Here is a 14,624-nt window from a genome sequence, read left to right as displayed (position 1 = left end):
TTTTCTTCAATTCCTCTAGTCAGCTCATTCAGTGAAAGAACATTCAAACTGACTTCTCTGCTAGGGGATAGCCAATCACTTTACCCAAAAAACATTTGCAAAGAGCAAAGTTTCACTGTTCATATTTTTTTAGAGTCACTATGGTGTGAAGTACTGAAAAAAAAAACCACACTTTTAAAAAAGCAACAATCAACTAATTCAAGTCCATTGATAGTAATTCACTAAGGGTGTGAACATGGAAAAATATCCCCTAACCTCAGTTTTAGTTAACTCACCGATAAGTATATACAAATACTATGTATTGAAAAAATATTTTTTTTAATTTTTAAAATTTTAAAAATAAAATAAAATAAAAAGAAGAGGTAGAACAACATTTGAAAGTGCTAATGTCTATCTTCAAATCACACAGACAGTAAGTATACTCTTCAAAATTAAAAAATCTATATATGAGGTGGGAGGATTGCTTGAGCCCAGGAGTTCAAGACCAGCCTGGGCAATATAGTGAGATCTAGTCCCTACAAAAATATTTTTAAATTAGGCAGGCATAGTGGCATGTACCCATAGTTCCAGCTACTCAGAGGCTAAGGTGGGAGGAACACTTGAGCCCAGGAGGTCCAGGTTGCAGTGAGCTGTGATTGTGCCATTGCACTCCAGCCTGGAAAACAAGCAAGACCCTGTCTCAAACATTTATATATATATATATATATATGTATGTATGTATATTGGCCTAACATGTATGCCTAACTCTAGGCTCAATTACACAACAGAATAGAAATGTTGACACCTGCATACCAATATGTAAACTATATCAAAACTTTTTTTAAATTTCCAACGTTTAAGTTCTGGGGTACATGTTCAGGATGGGGAGGTTTGTTATACAGGTAAATATGTTCCATGGTGGTTTGCTCCAGAGATCATCCCATCACTCAGGTATTAAGCCTTTGAATGAGGGCTTCAACACGTATATTTTTATTATTTACATATATATAATACATATTCATGCATATACATAATATTGTTATACACTTTTTGAATTAGGGAGAGGCAGTAAATGCCACTGTATCTTCCACTGTAGAGTTTAGAACCAACTAAGAAATAAGAGAGAAGAAACGGGCAAATCCCTGTCAAAGTGCCTGATTTATTGACAAAACTATTCAGAGAGCGTAACTTTAGTTCTGTAGCTAGGTTGGGTTCCTCGAATGTCTCCAAAATTGGGCATGATTATTCCTCTACTCATAGGTGAGTAAAATAAGCTCTAGCCACTGGCATCTAGCCCAAATGGAAATCTACTCCTGTGTCCTGAAGACATGTGAGCTCTGCCAAGAGCAGACCCAGAGCCAAGCATGCTAAGCTCCTTCTAGCAGATTTATCAGTAAGATAAGTCAATAACTTCCCTCAAAAGAGGAGTCAGTGAGGAGGAGAAGCTGAAAGTGTTCCTTTAATATTTTTCTTCTGTGGAGTGGAAATTCTCTCCTTATTATAAATTCACAAGGATGATGTTTTCAGCTAAGAACTCTCTTATGCATACCTAATTGCATGTTGAATATTTCAATTTGGATATAACATGAGTACCTAAAATTTAAAAGCCTGAAATTGAATTAGTAATCTTACGTCTTAATTTATTCCCTCTCTAAGGTGCCCCATCTCAATAAAAGGCACCACCACCCTTTCAGGGACTCAGACCAAAAATCTAGGTTTTCCTAATGCTCTCTATCTGATGTTATTAAACTAAACACGAGATCTTATTAATTCTGCCTTCTAGATATTTCAATTAAATGTCAATTCTCTCCCCATTCCCACCATCATCATCCTCTTCCAGGACATTAACTTCTCCTGGATATTTGTGTTATGTCCTATTTTTCTGTTTCTACTCTTGCCTTCTACCTTATCATTTACTTGAGCTAATTCTCCTAGCAATTCCCAAATTTACTTTCTAAATACGGAAATTGAATTTCATTTATCTGATGCGAAGCTGTGATTTCTTCAGGTTTCAGCTTAAATCTTATTTTTTTCAGGAAACACTTTATAATCGTCTGTAGGGTTAGTTTACAGCATCCTATTATTTACTTTGTCTTACGATAATAATCACCATACTTTATTTTAATTGCTTTTAATATCTGTCTTCTCCACTAGCTTTTGATTTTCATCAGAGAAGAGACCTGGGTCAAAGTCTTCACAACTGTACACACAAATTCAAGTAGCATAGCTGCAGCATAATAGAAGTATAAAAATATTTAATGAATGAGCTCCAAATTAAAATATTAATCTTTGCTAATATTTAAAATCTCTAATATGAACTATAAATGAGTTAGTCAAAAACCTGTGACTAGCCAGCTTGCAGAATTCATAGTCTAAGAACTTATCAGATTTTTCTCCTACACAAAATAACTATAAAATCTGGAAACAATACAAAAAGCAATTGCATAAAGCCAGTGGAAGTTTAAAACAGATAAATTCTGGCAAGAGTACATACTCAGAGGAAGAAAAAGGGGTGATTTACAAATAAGTTCCCATCTTTATGGCTTTTAGCTTAGGAAAGTACAGTTGGTACAGTGAGATGCTGATTGAAAAAATATAGTCTTTGTTGCCTAGGTAACCAGACAACTGAAGCAGAGTGAAACATGGTTGTTGAAAACAGCAGTGAAATCTCAGAAAGAAAAGAGAGAAGGGGGATTGCCCATTTGTGATAACCCAAATCTGTGATTGAGGACTGGACCATAAATATTCTGAACAAACTCAAAGCAGAATTTCAGCTAAAACACAATTTCAACTCACGTAATTCTGAGCTGAAAGCAAAGCTACCGCCCAAAAAGCCAGGTTTTCCCTTTGTGTCCAGATTCTTTTTTAATGCCTGAAAAGAAGGAGAAGGAGAAGGAGAAGGAGGAGGAGGACAACAATACTAGTTGGAAAAAAAATAGAATCCTGAATATTCACAACTTTATATTCACAATATCTAGGATATAATCCAAAATTACCTGCTGTCTAAAGAACCAAGAAAATTGAAAATGTTCTCAAGACCATCAACCTTGCTTAATCCCTAAATGAATACAATGCTAGAACTACCAACTGATGAGTTAACTATATTAATGTTAAGAATACAATCACATCACATTTCAGTACTATGATAACAGTTAATGTAATTAATTATTAAAACTTTTCTAAATAAAACAAAGTAAAATAAGTGTACAATACATTTTTAAATATATAAAAATCCAACAAAGAAATAGAACATATAAAGAAAAACCAAATGGAAAGGTGAGAACTGAAAAAATACAACATTGAAATTTGAAAATCACTGAATGGACTTAATAGAGTAATAAATATTACAAAGGAAAGACTACATGAACTTAAATGTACATCAATAGAAATTACCTTAGGGACTTCTCATGAAAACCATGAGGGCCATTAAAAGACTGGAACGCATCTTTAAAGAGCTGAAGCAAACAAATAAACAAAATCTTGCCAACTAGAATTTTCTAACTAGTAAAAATATTTGTCAAGAATGACACAAAAATAAAGACATTTTGGATAAAACAAATTAAGAGCATGTGCTGTCAACATTATTGCACTAAAATAAATGCTAAAGGAGGTTCTTCAGGCTAAAGCCATATGATATGGGATGAAAACTTAGATCCTTAGAGCAGAAGAAAGAACATCAAAAATGTTAGCTATCTGGGTAAATGCCTAAGACATTTTTTCTCTTTATTTCTCTTAAACCATATAACCTCTTATAACTAAAATTATATAATCATATAGTCTTTATAAATGTATTTAGGTGAAATTCATATTATGATATGCATTAATTTTCTATTGCTGCCATAAGTTACCAAAACTTGATGGATTAAATAGTACAAATTTATTACATTACAGTTCTCTAGGTCAGAATATCTGACGTGAATCTCACCAAGGTAAAATCAAGGAGGCAGTATGTGTTTTTCTCTTAAGACTCTAGGGAAGATGCTGCTTCCTTGCTCATTTCGGTTATTGGCAAAATATAGTCTCTTGTATGTGTAGGTCTGACATCTCTATTTCCTTCTGGCTGTCAGCTAAGGGAATTCTTAATTTCTAGGGGCCACTCTTATTCCTTGTCTTATGAACCTCTTTCTTTATCTTCAAACAAATAGGTCAAATCCCTCTTTCAATCTTTTCTCTTTTTTTCATTTCATCTCTATGACCTAGATAACAAAAACTCTCTTCCTTTAAAGACATGTATAATTAGATTTGGTCCACCCATATAATCAAGGATAATCTCCCCATCTCAAATATATTTGCAAAATGCATTTTGCCATAGAAGGGAACATATTTACAGACTCTGGAAATTAGGGCATGAGGATCTTTGGGAGCCTATAATTCTGCCTACCGCACAAAAGTACCCTAAAATTTGGGGAAAGAGAATATACAAGTATAGCATTGAAATTTTAAAATATTTTACAGAAGTAATACAATATTAACTGTAAGTAAAATATAAAAAGTTAAAACAATTACAATCCCAAAGACAAGCATTTTTTAATATTGCAGAAAAATACAGCCAAAATTTTATAGAAAATTTTTAAGAATTGTAAAATAAATTCAAATTTTTATAAGTCTGTCAAGAAAAGAGGAAGTGAGGACCAAAAACAAAGACAAATAGTATCAAACAGTGGAAATAAAATTCAAACATAGTGATAGTTACCTTAAAGTAAAAATGAACTAAGCACACCAATTCAAAGGCAAAAAATGATTGTAATAAATTTTAACAGATAAAAACAATTATATGCTATCTATAAGAAATATATTTTTAACATAATGAACAGACTGATAGTAAATAAAGAGAAAAAGACATACAAACAGTAAACATAGAAAGGGTGGAGTGACGTTTTTACCAGATAAAATATATACAAAGACAAAAATTATTCTCAGAGGAAAAAAACCCTGACACAGAAGACCATATAATATATGATTACATTTGTATGAAGTGTCCACAAAAGGCACATCTAAAAAGACAGAGAGTAAATGAGTGGTTTCCGAGTGCTTGAGAGAGGGAATAATGGAGAATTACTGCTAACAGATAACAGAATTTATTTTGAGAGTGACAAAGTATTTTGAAATTAGATACTATTGATGGATGTAAACTCTGTGAATATACTAAAACTCATTGAGCTCTGCACTTCAAAAGAGAAAAATTTATATGTGAATTACATAGCAATACATCTATTATTTGAAAAGTGTTCTGGGAGTAAAAGCATAACTCATAAAAATAAAATGGTCAGTTTATCATAAAAGACAGGATAATCATAAATATGTAAGTACTAATTAGAAGAGCTTTAAAATATATAAAACAAAAATATTACAGTATTAAAGGGAGAAACAGACAACCTCACAGTCATCATTAGCTATTTAAAGACCCTCCTCTCACTTGATAAAACAATTAGACAAAAATATAGCAATAATATAAATGATCTGAACATTATCTACCACATTAACTCAAATAGATAGACAAATGATGATAGATGATGACAGATGACTAGAGAGATAGAGAGAGAGATGGAGATAGAGATAGAGATATTGATAGAGATAGGTAGATAGATATAAAAGAAGGGAGGGAGGGAGGGAGGGAAGAAGGAAGGAAGGAAGGAAGGAGAAAACGAACTATACCCAACAGCAAAATACTCATTTTTTTCAAGTGCCTAAGGTGCTTTTCCCAGGATATATCATATAATGCGCCATAAAAGAAGTCTCCTCGGGATGGGGGATGGAGACAGCAAACCACCATAGCATGTATGTACCTAAGCAACAATCCTGTAGGATGCAGGAAGTGCACATGTACCCCAGAGCCCAAAGTACAATTAAAAAAAAATTGAACTCATAGAAAAAAAAAGTCTCAATACATTTAACAACATTCAAATCACACAAAATTTGTTTCTTAACCTCAATGAGATTAAACTGGAAATCAATAGCAATAATATAACTAGGAGAAATACAAGTATTTGACAATTAGAGAACATACTTTCAAATGATAGGTGGGTTAAAGAAGACAACCCAAGAGAAATTATAACATCATTTAATCTAAATGACAATAAAAATATATTAAAATTTACAAAATGTAGGTAAAGCAATATTCAGAGAGATATTTATACATGTAAATGTCTATGCTAGAAATAAAGATTATAATTATTTGAATTCCCATCTTAAAAACTAGAGAAAGAAAAAAAATGAACCTAAATTAAATGAAAAGAAGAAAACAATAAAGGAAGAAATCAATGAAATGGAAAGTGAAAAAACAATATATTATAATTAAAATCAAAGCTAGTTATTTTGAATATAAGTAAAATTAAAAATCACTTGTCTATGCTAATAAAGAAAAGTGGCACAGTGGCTCATGTCTGTAATCATAGCACACTGGAAGGTCGAGGTGGGCAGATCACTTGAGGGGTTAGGAATTCGAGACCAGCCTGGACAACATGATGAACCCTGTCTCTACTAACAATACAAAAATCAACTGCGTGTGGTGGCACACATCTGTAATCTCAGCTACTCAGGAGGCTGAGGCAGGTGGAGGTAGGAGGTGGAGGTTGCAGTGAGCCAAGCTTGCTCCACTGCACTCCAGCCTGGGTGGCAGAGCAAGACTCTGTCTCAAAAAAAAAAAGAAAAGAGAAACACATGTCAAAATATCAACATTGAAAGAGGGTACATCAATATAGATCCTACATACAATGAAAGTACAATAATGGAATACTATAAACAATTTTATTGTAATAAATTAACATCTTAGATGAAATAAATTCCTTAAGATCATAAAGTACCTAATTCAACCAAAGAAAACACAAAAATCCTTGAATACCTTATATCAATTAAAGAAGAAATTTATAATTTTAAAACCTTCCCACAAAGAAAACTCTAGGACCAAGTAGCTCTGCTGTTGAATTCTGTCACATATTAAAAAAATAGAAATAAAACCAGAACCATAAAATAATAAATTTGTGTTGATTTAAGCCACTTTAAAAAAAAGGGTTATATAATTTTTCTCCTTTATGTTCTCTACATGTTGAATTACATTGAATTTTAGATGTTACACCAACTTAGCCATTCCTGTGATAAGTCTCACTTGGTCATGATGCATTTTTTATCTATTTTCATACTGTTGGATTTGATTTGTTAACTTTTGTGTAGAATTTTTGCAGTCATGTTCATAATGGGTATTGATTTATAGCTTTATAATTCTTATAATGTTTTCTGATTTAGGGATCTGGGTAATACTGGCCAGATAAAGGAATTTTGGAAGTGTTCTTCACTATTTTCTGACAGAGTCTGCATATGGTTCTGGAGGTCAGAGTCTCACTAGGCTCAAATGAAGATGTCACCAAGGCTAATTGCTTCTGGAGTCTCCAGGGGCAAATGTATTTCCTTGCCTTTTTCAGCTCCTAGGGGCCACCTGCACTCCTTGGCTCCTGCCTGCTTCCCCCATCTTCAAAGCTTGCAGCACAGCACCTCCAAATTCTCTCTGACTCTGAACCCTGCCTCCTTCTTGCAAGAACATGTGCAATTAAATGCTTATCTCTGCATCTTGGGATCCTTAATCATTCATATTGCACATCCCTTTTGCTGTGGGAGGTGCCTATCACAGGCTCTAGGGATCAGGCATGGACATTTTCAGAAGTCATTATTATGTTTATCACCATACTTTTCTCTCAAGGGGCTCCAAAGAAGAAAAGGCTAGGGACTGGGGCCAGGCTGGGGCAGGGAGTTCACCCAATCAACAAGCCTCTATCAGAGCTGTGAGTGCCACAGCTGCTCCCGTGGACAGGCTATGAAGAAGATGCTGCTCAACAATTAACTCAAGCTCCATCTTAGAATATCTGGGTTTGGTGAGGTTTGAGGGGCCCAGGAGGTACAAGTTGATGCTTAGTGTGGTCAGTGATGAGTTCCTCATCAGTAGAGGTATTCAACAAGAGGTTGTGAGATGTTCAACCCCTGTCATCTTTTTCTTTTTAATTAATTTTTAAATAATCTCAGCTGCAAAACTAGTACAGAGAGTTCTGATATAACATCACCCAGCTTCTCCTAATGTTAACATTGCGAGTAACCACAGTACACTGACACCAACACACATTAACTCACTACTCTGCATACCCCAGTGGAACGCCGCCCATTTACCCCCTAATGTCCCTTCTGCGGTTGGAGACCCCACCTAGGGTCCCACATGCATTTGGCTGCTATGCCTCCTTAGTTCCTTCCAATCCAGTCCAGTTCCTCGGTCTTTCATTGCCATGACACTTTTGAGAAGGGAGCATTGGCCTATTATTTTGAGAATGCCCATGAATTTGTGATTGAAAGGCCGGGCGCGGTGGCTCAAGCCTGTAATCCCAGCACTTTGGGAGGCCGAGGCGGGTGAATCACTGGGTCAAGAGATCGAGACCATCCTGGTCAACATGGTGAAACCCCGTCTCTACTAAAAATACAAAAAATTAGCTGGGCATGGTGGCGCGTGCCTGTAATCCCAGCTACTCAGGAGGCTGAGGCAGGAGAATTGCCTGAACCCAGGAGGCGGAGGTTGCTGTGAGCCGAGATCGTGCCATTGCACTCCAGCCTAGGTAACAAGAGCGAAACTCCGTCTCAAAAAAAAAAAAAAAAGAAAGTTTTCATGATCCTTTCAATAAATACAGAAATAGTATTTCACATGAGCAATAAGTGTCTGAAAATTAAGAATAGGAGGTAAGTTTCCCAACTTATTTAAAGATAGCTATGAAAATCTGCAGCTAATATCATTCTCAGCCGTGGCATGTTCAATAATTTTTAGCCAAGATCAGGAAAACATCATGAATGCCTGTTCTCCCCATTTCACCTTAACAATGATTGTACTGAAAGCACTAGCCAACTCAGTAAGGCCAGAAAAAGTAATAAAAACAATAAAGATTGGAAAAATGGAATCACACTGTTTATAAAGGACATAATTGTGTTTATAGAAAACCCTTTAAAGAGCTACAGAAATATCTACCAGAACAAATAAGTGATTTAAATAATATCTCAGCATACAAGATCTAACAGCAAAATCAACTTAAGTTTTACATATTAGAAATTAGAAATTTAAAAATAATCTTTAAAAATGTAACTATTAGGCCAGGCGCAGTAGCTCATACATATAATCTCAGAACTTTGGGAGGCCAAGGCAGGTGGATCACTTGAGGTCAGGAGTTTGAGACCAACCTGGCCAACATGGTGAAACCCCATTTCGACTAAAAAATACAAAAATTACAATGGTGTGGTACATATGCCTGTAGTCCCAGCTACTCGGGAGACTGAGATGGAAGAATTGCTTGAACCCAGGAGACAGAGGTTGCAGTGAGCCGAGATTGTACCACTGCACTCCAACCTGGGCAACAGAGTGAGACTGCATAAAAAAAAAAGAAAGAAAAGAAAAGAAAAAGTATTGCAATAGCAGCAGCAAAAAAAAAAAAAAAAAAAAAAAGTAAATGTAACACAAGATTTCTAAGAACTGAGCACTGAAAACTACAAAACATCGCAAATAAAAATTAAAGACCTAAATAAACAGAGAGATATACCATGCTCATGGTTCAGAAGACTAATATTAGTAAGACGGTAATTTTCCACAAACTGGATATAGGTTCCATGTAATTCTAGTATGATTTTAAGAGGCTTTGTTGACTAAACTGGTAAGTTATTTTATAATTTACATGAAAAGAGAAAATAACCCAGGATAGCCAAAAACAGTCATGAACTCAAGAGTAAGATTGAAGTATTAGCTTGATTTGCCTTCATTACTTAAAGCTATAGTAATCATGGCAGTGTGACATTCGTCTAAGTTGAGAATCCACAAATAAACCCACACATTCATGGTAAATTGATTTTCAACAAAGGCACTGAGGTGATTGAATATAAAAAGAGAGTCTATTCAATAAATGACACTGGAATAATTAGATATCCTTAAGAAAAGAAAAAGAAACCTCAACTTGTTTACGCAAAAATATCTTACACAAGACACAAAAGACTGCTAAAATAGTGGTAAGTTAAACTTCAAAAAAGTTAAAACAATTTTCTTTCTGAAAGACAGTTACAGATCCTATAACTGGCAGATGGGAAATCGGAATTCCATTTTAGGTATTTTAGGCCCTAAAACCCTATCCTTTTCACCACTCCATGTGGTTTCTGGTACTCACTCTGGGGCAAGGTAGTCTGGTCAGAAATAAACAGTGTATATCAGTATATATATATGTAAAGAAGCCTAGGAAACATTTAGCACAATGAGTCCAAGGTCAATGATAGTAGCTAACATATGTATTACATAAAACTAAACTTTCTTACATGACACAGAAAGTTTCCAGAAAGTAGATACCTTTTGCCTCCTCATACTACATAGATAACCAACAAAAAACATGATATAAAAAAGTGAGAGATGCATCCAGAGTGGAAATAGCACTGACTGACCAGGGATCTGGACCTTAAATTTCTGCACTTTAGATTCCCTCTACCTAAAATACAAAGGTTAACTTAGAAGGACAAACCCTCGTGCTCCTTTTAGATTCATAATGTTAGAAAAGATTCTCCAGTCCTTCAGTCAACAACTTTTATTGCCAAGTTCTAACTGTGTGTAGTTCCTCAGGTTGAGCAATGAGAGTTAGATCAAACAGAGTCCGAACCCCAGATTTGAAGTCAGGACCATCACGATGGCTGGCACTCACCTTTGGCAGTTGAGCTGCATAATTCCTGCTGGGGCACCATCTGTCACAGCCCTATGAAGCCAGAGGATAAAAGGTGGGAAATGTTCACTAGCTGTAGCAGGTTATTTTTCACCAACTGCAGATGGTTCTGCAAGAAGAAAAAAAAAAAAAAAAAAAAAAAAAAAAAACAAGGGCATCTCAGTGACTGGCAAATCACACCCAACAGCGTCACCATGGATGAATGAGCTCTCTGTCTAAACTGGGAGCTAGGCCTGCAGATTCACTTTGGGGAGAGTCCAGCCTCCTCTATGTTTTCTGACAATCTCCATCCAAACTCCCCACAGGCCTGTGGTGTCTAGTACTGCACAATCTCACAGTCCCCATGTACTCAGTTCACAGTGATTAATGATGCAATGCAGTGCCTCAGACTCATCCACCCATTCTAGAAGTCCCTATAAAATAGCAGTTTGTATCTGGCCCACAGTAGGTGCTTGACAGGATATTTATCCAAATATATTGCATTGAAAAGTCCTTCACTTCTATCATTGAAAAACACAGATGGAGCTTGTTCTTTCACCTCTATCAAATATTTTCTGAAAATAAAGCTATTTAAGCATAAGAGGCTGAACCTGATTCAATCTGATTGTTGCTGTTGTTCCAAGCCTTCTTCCATTGTCCCAAATTCCTGCTTTAATTTTGAGCTAACTAAAATTGACCTCTTGTACATCCAACACAGCTGGGGTAATGAGAAGTTCTAAAATTAACAATAATAGAGTTAGGCCTTGGCCCAGTCATTAAATGGTGAAATTTGTTTGGGGCATCCAAAATATTTCGTTTTTGCATCAGCCAAAATACCATTGGCTGCTCTTTTTTACTTCTCTGAAAAAACTTGCTTTCAGAAAAGGCTCTGACATCTGTCATCTGTATCATAGCATAAGTTTGTCAATGTGATGGGATTCTGAGAAAATTTACATCCTAAGGCATAATTCTAATTGTTTCATGAAAACTTTAACCAACCAAATAAGCAATTCAGTTGGGAGAATTCAGGGAGAGGTTCTGTTTGGTTTTTTTTGGAAACGGAGTCTCCTTCTGTTGCCCAGGCTGGAGTATGGTGGCGTGATCTCGGCTCACTGCAACCTCCGCCTCCCAGGTTCAAGTGATTCTCCTGCCTCAGCCTTTCCAGTAGCTAGGATTTCAGGCATCCACCACTACACCGGGCTAATTTTTGTATTTTTAGTAGAGACAGTATTTCGCCATGTTGGCCAGGCTGGTCTTAAACTCCTAACCTCAGGTGATCCACCTGCCTCGGCCTCCCAAAGTGCTGGAATTACAGGCATGACTCACTGCACCTGGCCGTTTGTATATCATAGAGACCATGTTACCTAAAAGTAAAATTGGCCTTGACTTTTTTGTGTACTCTCCTCCACTACTTCTTTTGAACTTTAGCTACCCACACACCTGATTCACTCTGTTAATGCTTTTGATGCTAAAATGTGAAAGGGATGGCTAATGACTTTAAAAAGCCACTACCAAGGAGTGAGTGACTGGAAAGATGCAAGCAGACAGCATTATGAAATATACCTGCGCATTCAAAGAGTTAATGTATTTCTGAAAGTTTCCTCCTCCTTAAAAAATATTCCTCACTTTGAAGTAGAAAAAAAATCTAGGTGTACCTGAAGAGGAATGCTAGAAGAAGAGAGGCTGCTTTTAGGAGATATTGAACTCTAAACCTTAAATGATTTAAATGCAATCCCCATGTGCAGCTGCTAAACCAAAGCACCTCACCCCAGGGAAGAGATGAGAAATTTTGAGGGCAATTGAACACTGAGAATTCTCATCATGGCTTAGCAAAAAGTGACTTAGCACATGTGTTTCAGTAATTATGAAGCATTGGAGTGCTCATTGGCTCTGGAACACAGTCACCAGTATGACAACTCGGGTGCGAGTGTAAGAGGCAATCAGATGAGGCAGGAATGAACACCTTTTGCCTTTGCAATCTGCTCATGCCCTGGGCAACTTTTCTTCTGGGAATGGATGTCTGGGTTGTGCACTTACAACAAGATTATTGATTACTTTTTAAGATTAGCTTTGCAGAGCGAATCAGGGGAAGAAGAAAGGTGGAATGCTTATGAGGTAACCACCATGTATTCAGCACCTACTAGGGGCCTGGAATTTTACATGTACTCCTTAAAAACAAAAAGAAAAAAATTACTGTGAAATCTTATATACATCACAGAAAGATATAGAAACAGCAAGCTCCTCCGTTACTCTGCACAAACATAAAATAAAATGTTGCTAGGAGCTCAGATGGCCTCGGCAGACCTGTGCCTTAGAACCACCTACCCCTCCCCTAAAGGTTAGCCCCCTTTATGGCAATCCCTTTGCCATATATATTCCTTGTAAACATGCATTTATAAAGCCTAGATTTAGTTGTGCTTGTTTCTGAATTATATATAAATAGAATTATGCAGCATGAACTCCTTTGTATTCTTTCATTCAGAACAATGTTTGTGATGTTCATGTTTTTGTTTATAAATGTAATTTGTTCATTTCGTTCCTGTCATATTATATTACATGACTATATCACAATTTGTTTATTCAACTGTTGATGGCTTTGGGTTAGAACTACCATGAATAATCTACTATGAACATTCTTATACCTGTCTTTTGAGGTAGACGGGCATGCATTCTGTTAGATATATATACCTAATGGTAGAATTGAGGGTCAGCATGGACTAAGGGCCTATATGGTCAAGTTAGTGTATACAGATAAATCCCTTATGTTATTCATACCTAGAGACATTTATGGAAACTATACACAAGTAGTTTAAAATAAGGAATCATCCAATCAATAATTATCTTGAATCTAACGCAATGTACTATAGTAGACCTGCAAATAGGAAACACAAATGGTGATTAAATCAGACCCAAGAAAGTCATTCATTCATTTTATTTGACTCTTTTTCATTGAACACTAGCTATATACTACATACTGTGCTAGGAGTCTGCATTGTTCTCTGTGGAGTAAAACTTTCTAATAGAAAATAGGAATCACACAATCAGAGCAATGTATAACTGAATAGAGACAATATAGTTGAGGCCATTTATTAAATAATGAAAATAAGAGCTACAAATAAGTTAAAGGAGTTTATTCATTGTCTACAGAGAGCTATAGGATCCAGGTCTCTTGATTCTCAGATCTAGAGAAATCTTTTCTGAGAGGGAAGAGTGTGGTCAAGGAAAGGAAAGTTATGTCCTCATATTAATTAAATTCAACTGCTTCTGAGATTCTATTTTCTCTTTCTTCTTTCTTTCAAAACTACCCAGAGGCTAAATTACAAAGTAGACAACTGACTAAGGTGCAAAGTTTGTTTCTTCTCCCAGTCTCCAAAGACTTTGCCTCTGACGTGCTCTACATCTTCCTTCCCCAGGTACCTATTCTAGCAACTGTGCTTAAGAAACTCATGCCAACTCTTCTATAATATCTATTGATTTTGTTAATGTTCCAAAAAGGCTTGCCTTCTCAGCCTCACCCACCATGTTGCCATAGCAGCTGCGGCATGAAAGAACCACAGCGAGAAGAGAGTAATGCCCCTTTCCCAGATCAGATACACTATTTCTGGCAAATGAGATTTACATGGTCACTTTAGTCTCATTAAACCTAGTTCAGTTTGTGCCTTTCCATACCTTTCTCAAAAACTTTTAAGCAGCTACAACTCAGTGATCATAGAAGCTTCATTTTGACCTATTTTCCTTAAAAAAAAAAAATAGGACAATGCTATTTTCTTCCAAGACGTCATTAGTACTCTTGGGTTTCTTCTCACTAAGAATTGGAGAGTTCAATATTCTGTTCAGTAGTAGAAAGAGCATGGAATTTGGGGAACAGAATATATCATTTATATCCAGGCTTCTAGACAAACCATCACTTCTGTCTCAAGGTTATTACTTATAATCCATTTGAAAAAACTG

The 14,624-nt window shown here is 35.9% G+C and overlaps 1 long non-coding RNA gene across 4 annotated transcripts in view; it reads right to left on the bottom strand.

The window, feature by feature from the left end:
- Nucleotides 1-14,624, bottom strand: part of LOC105726671 (uncharacterized) — a 424,028-nt gene that overhangs the window by 239,094 nt on the left and 170,310 nt on the right. For 3 of the 4 annotated variants that reach the window (XR_010341625.1, XR_010341626.1, XR_010341627.1), the window contains exon 1: nt 10,677-10,813. This is a non-coding gene — a long non-coding RNA (uncharacterized LOC105726671). Of the gene's footprint in view, nt 1-10,676; nt 10,814-14,624 lie in introns of those variants that run through there. The other variant, XR_001109608.3, reaches the window with a different exon arrangement.

This window comes from Aotus nancymaae, unplaced genomic scaffold, assembly GCF_030222135.1.
Source record: "Aotus nancymaae isolate 86718 unplaced genomic scaffold, 86718_ANA_hifiasm-v0.15.2.pri h1tg000009l, whole genome shotgun sequence".
Taxonomy (NCBI): Eukaryota; Metazoa; Chordata; class Mammalia; order Primates; family Aotidae; genus Aotus; species Aotus nancymaae.
Note: the sequence above shows the minus strand (reverse complement) of the source record. Positions and strands in the feature narration are given on the sequence as shown.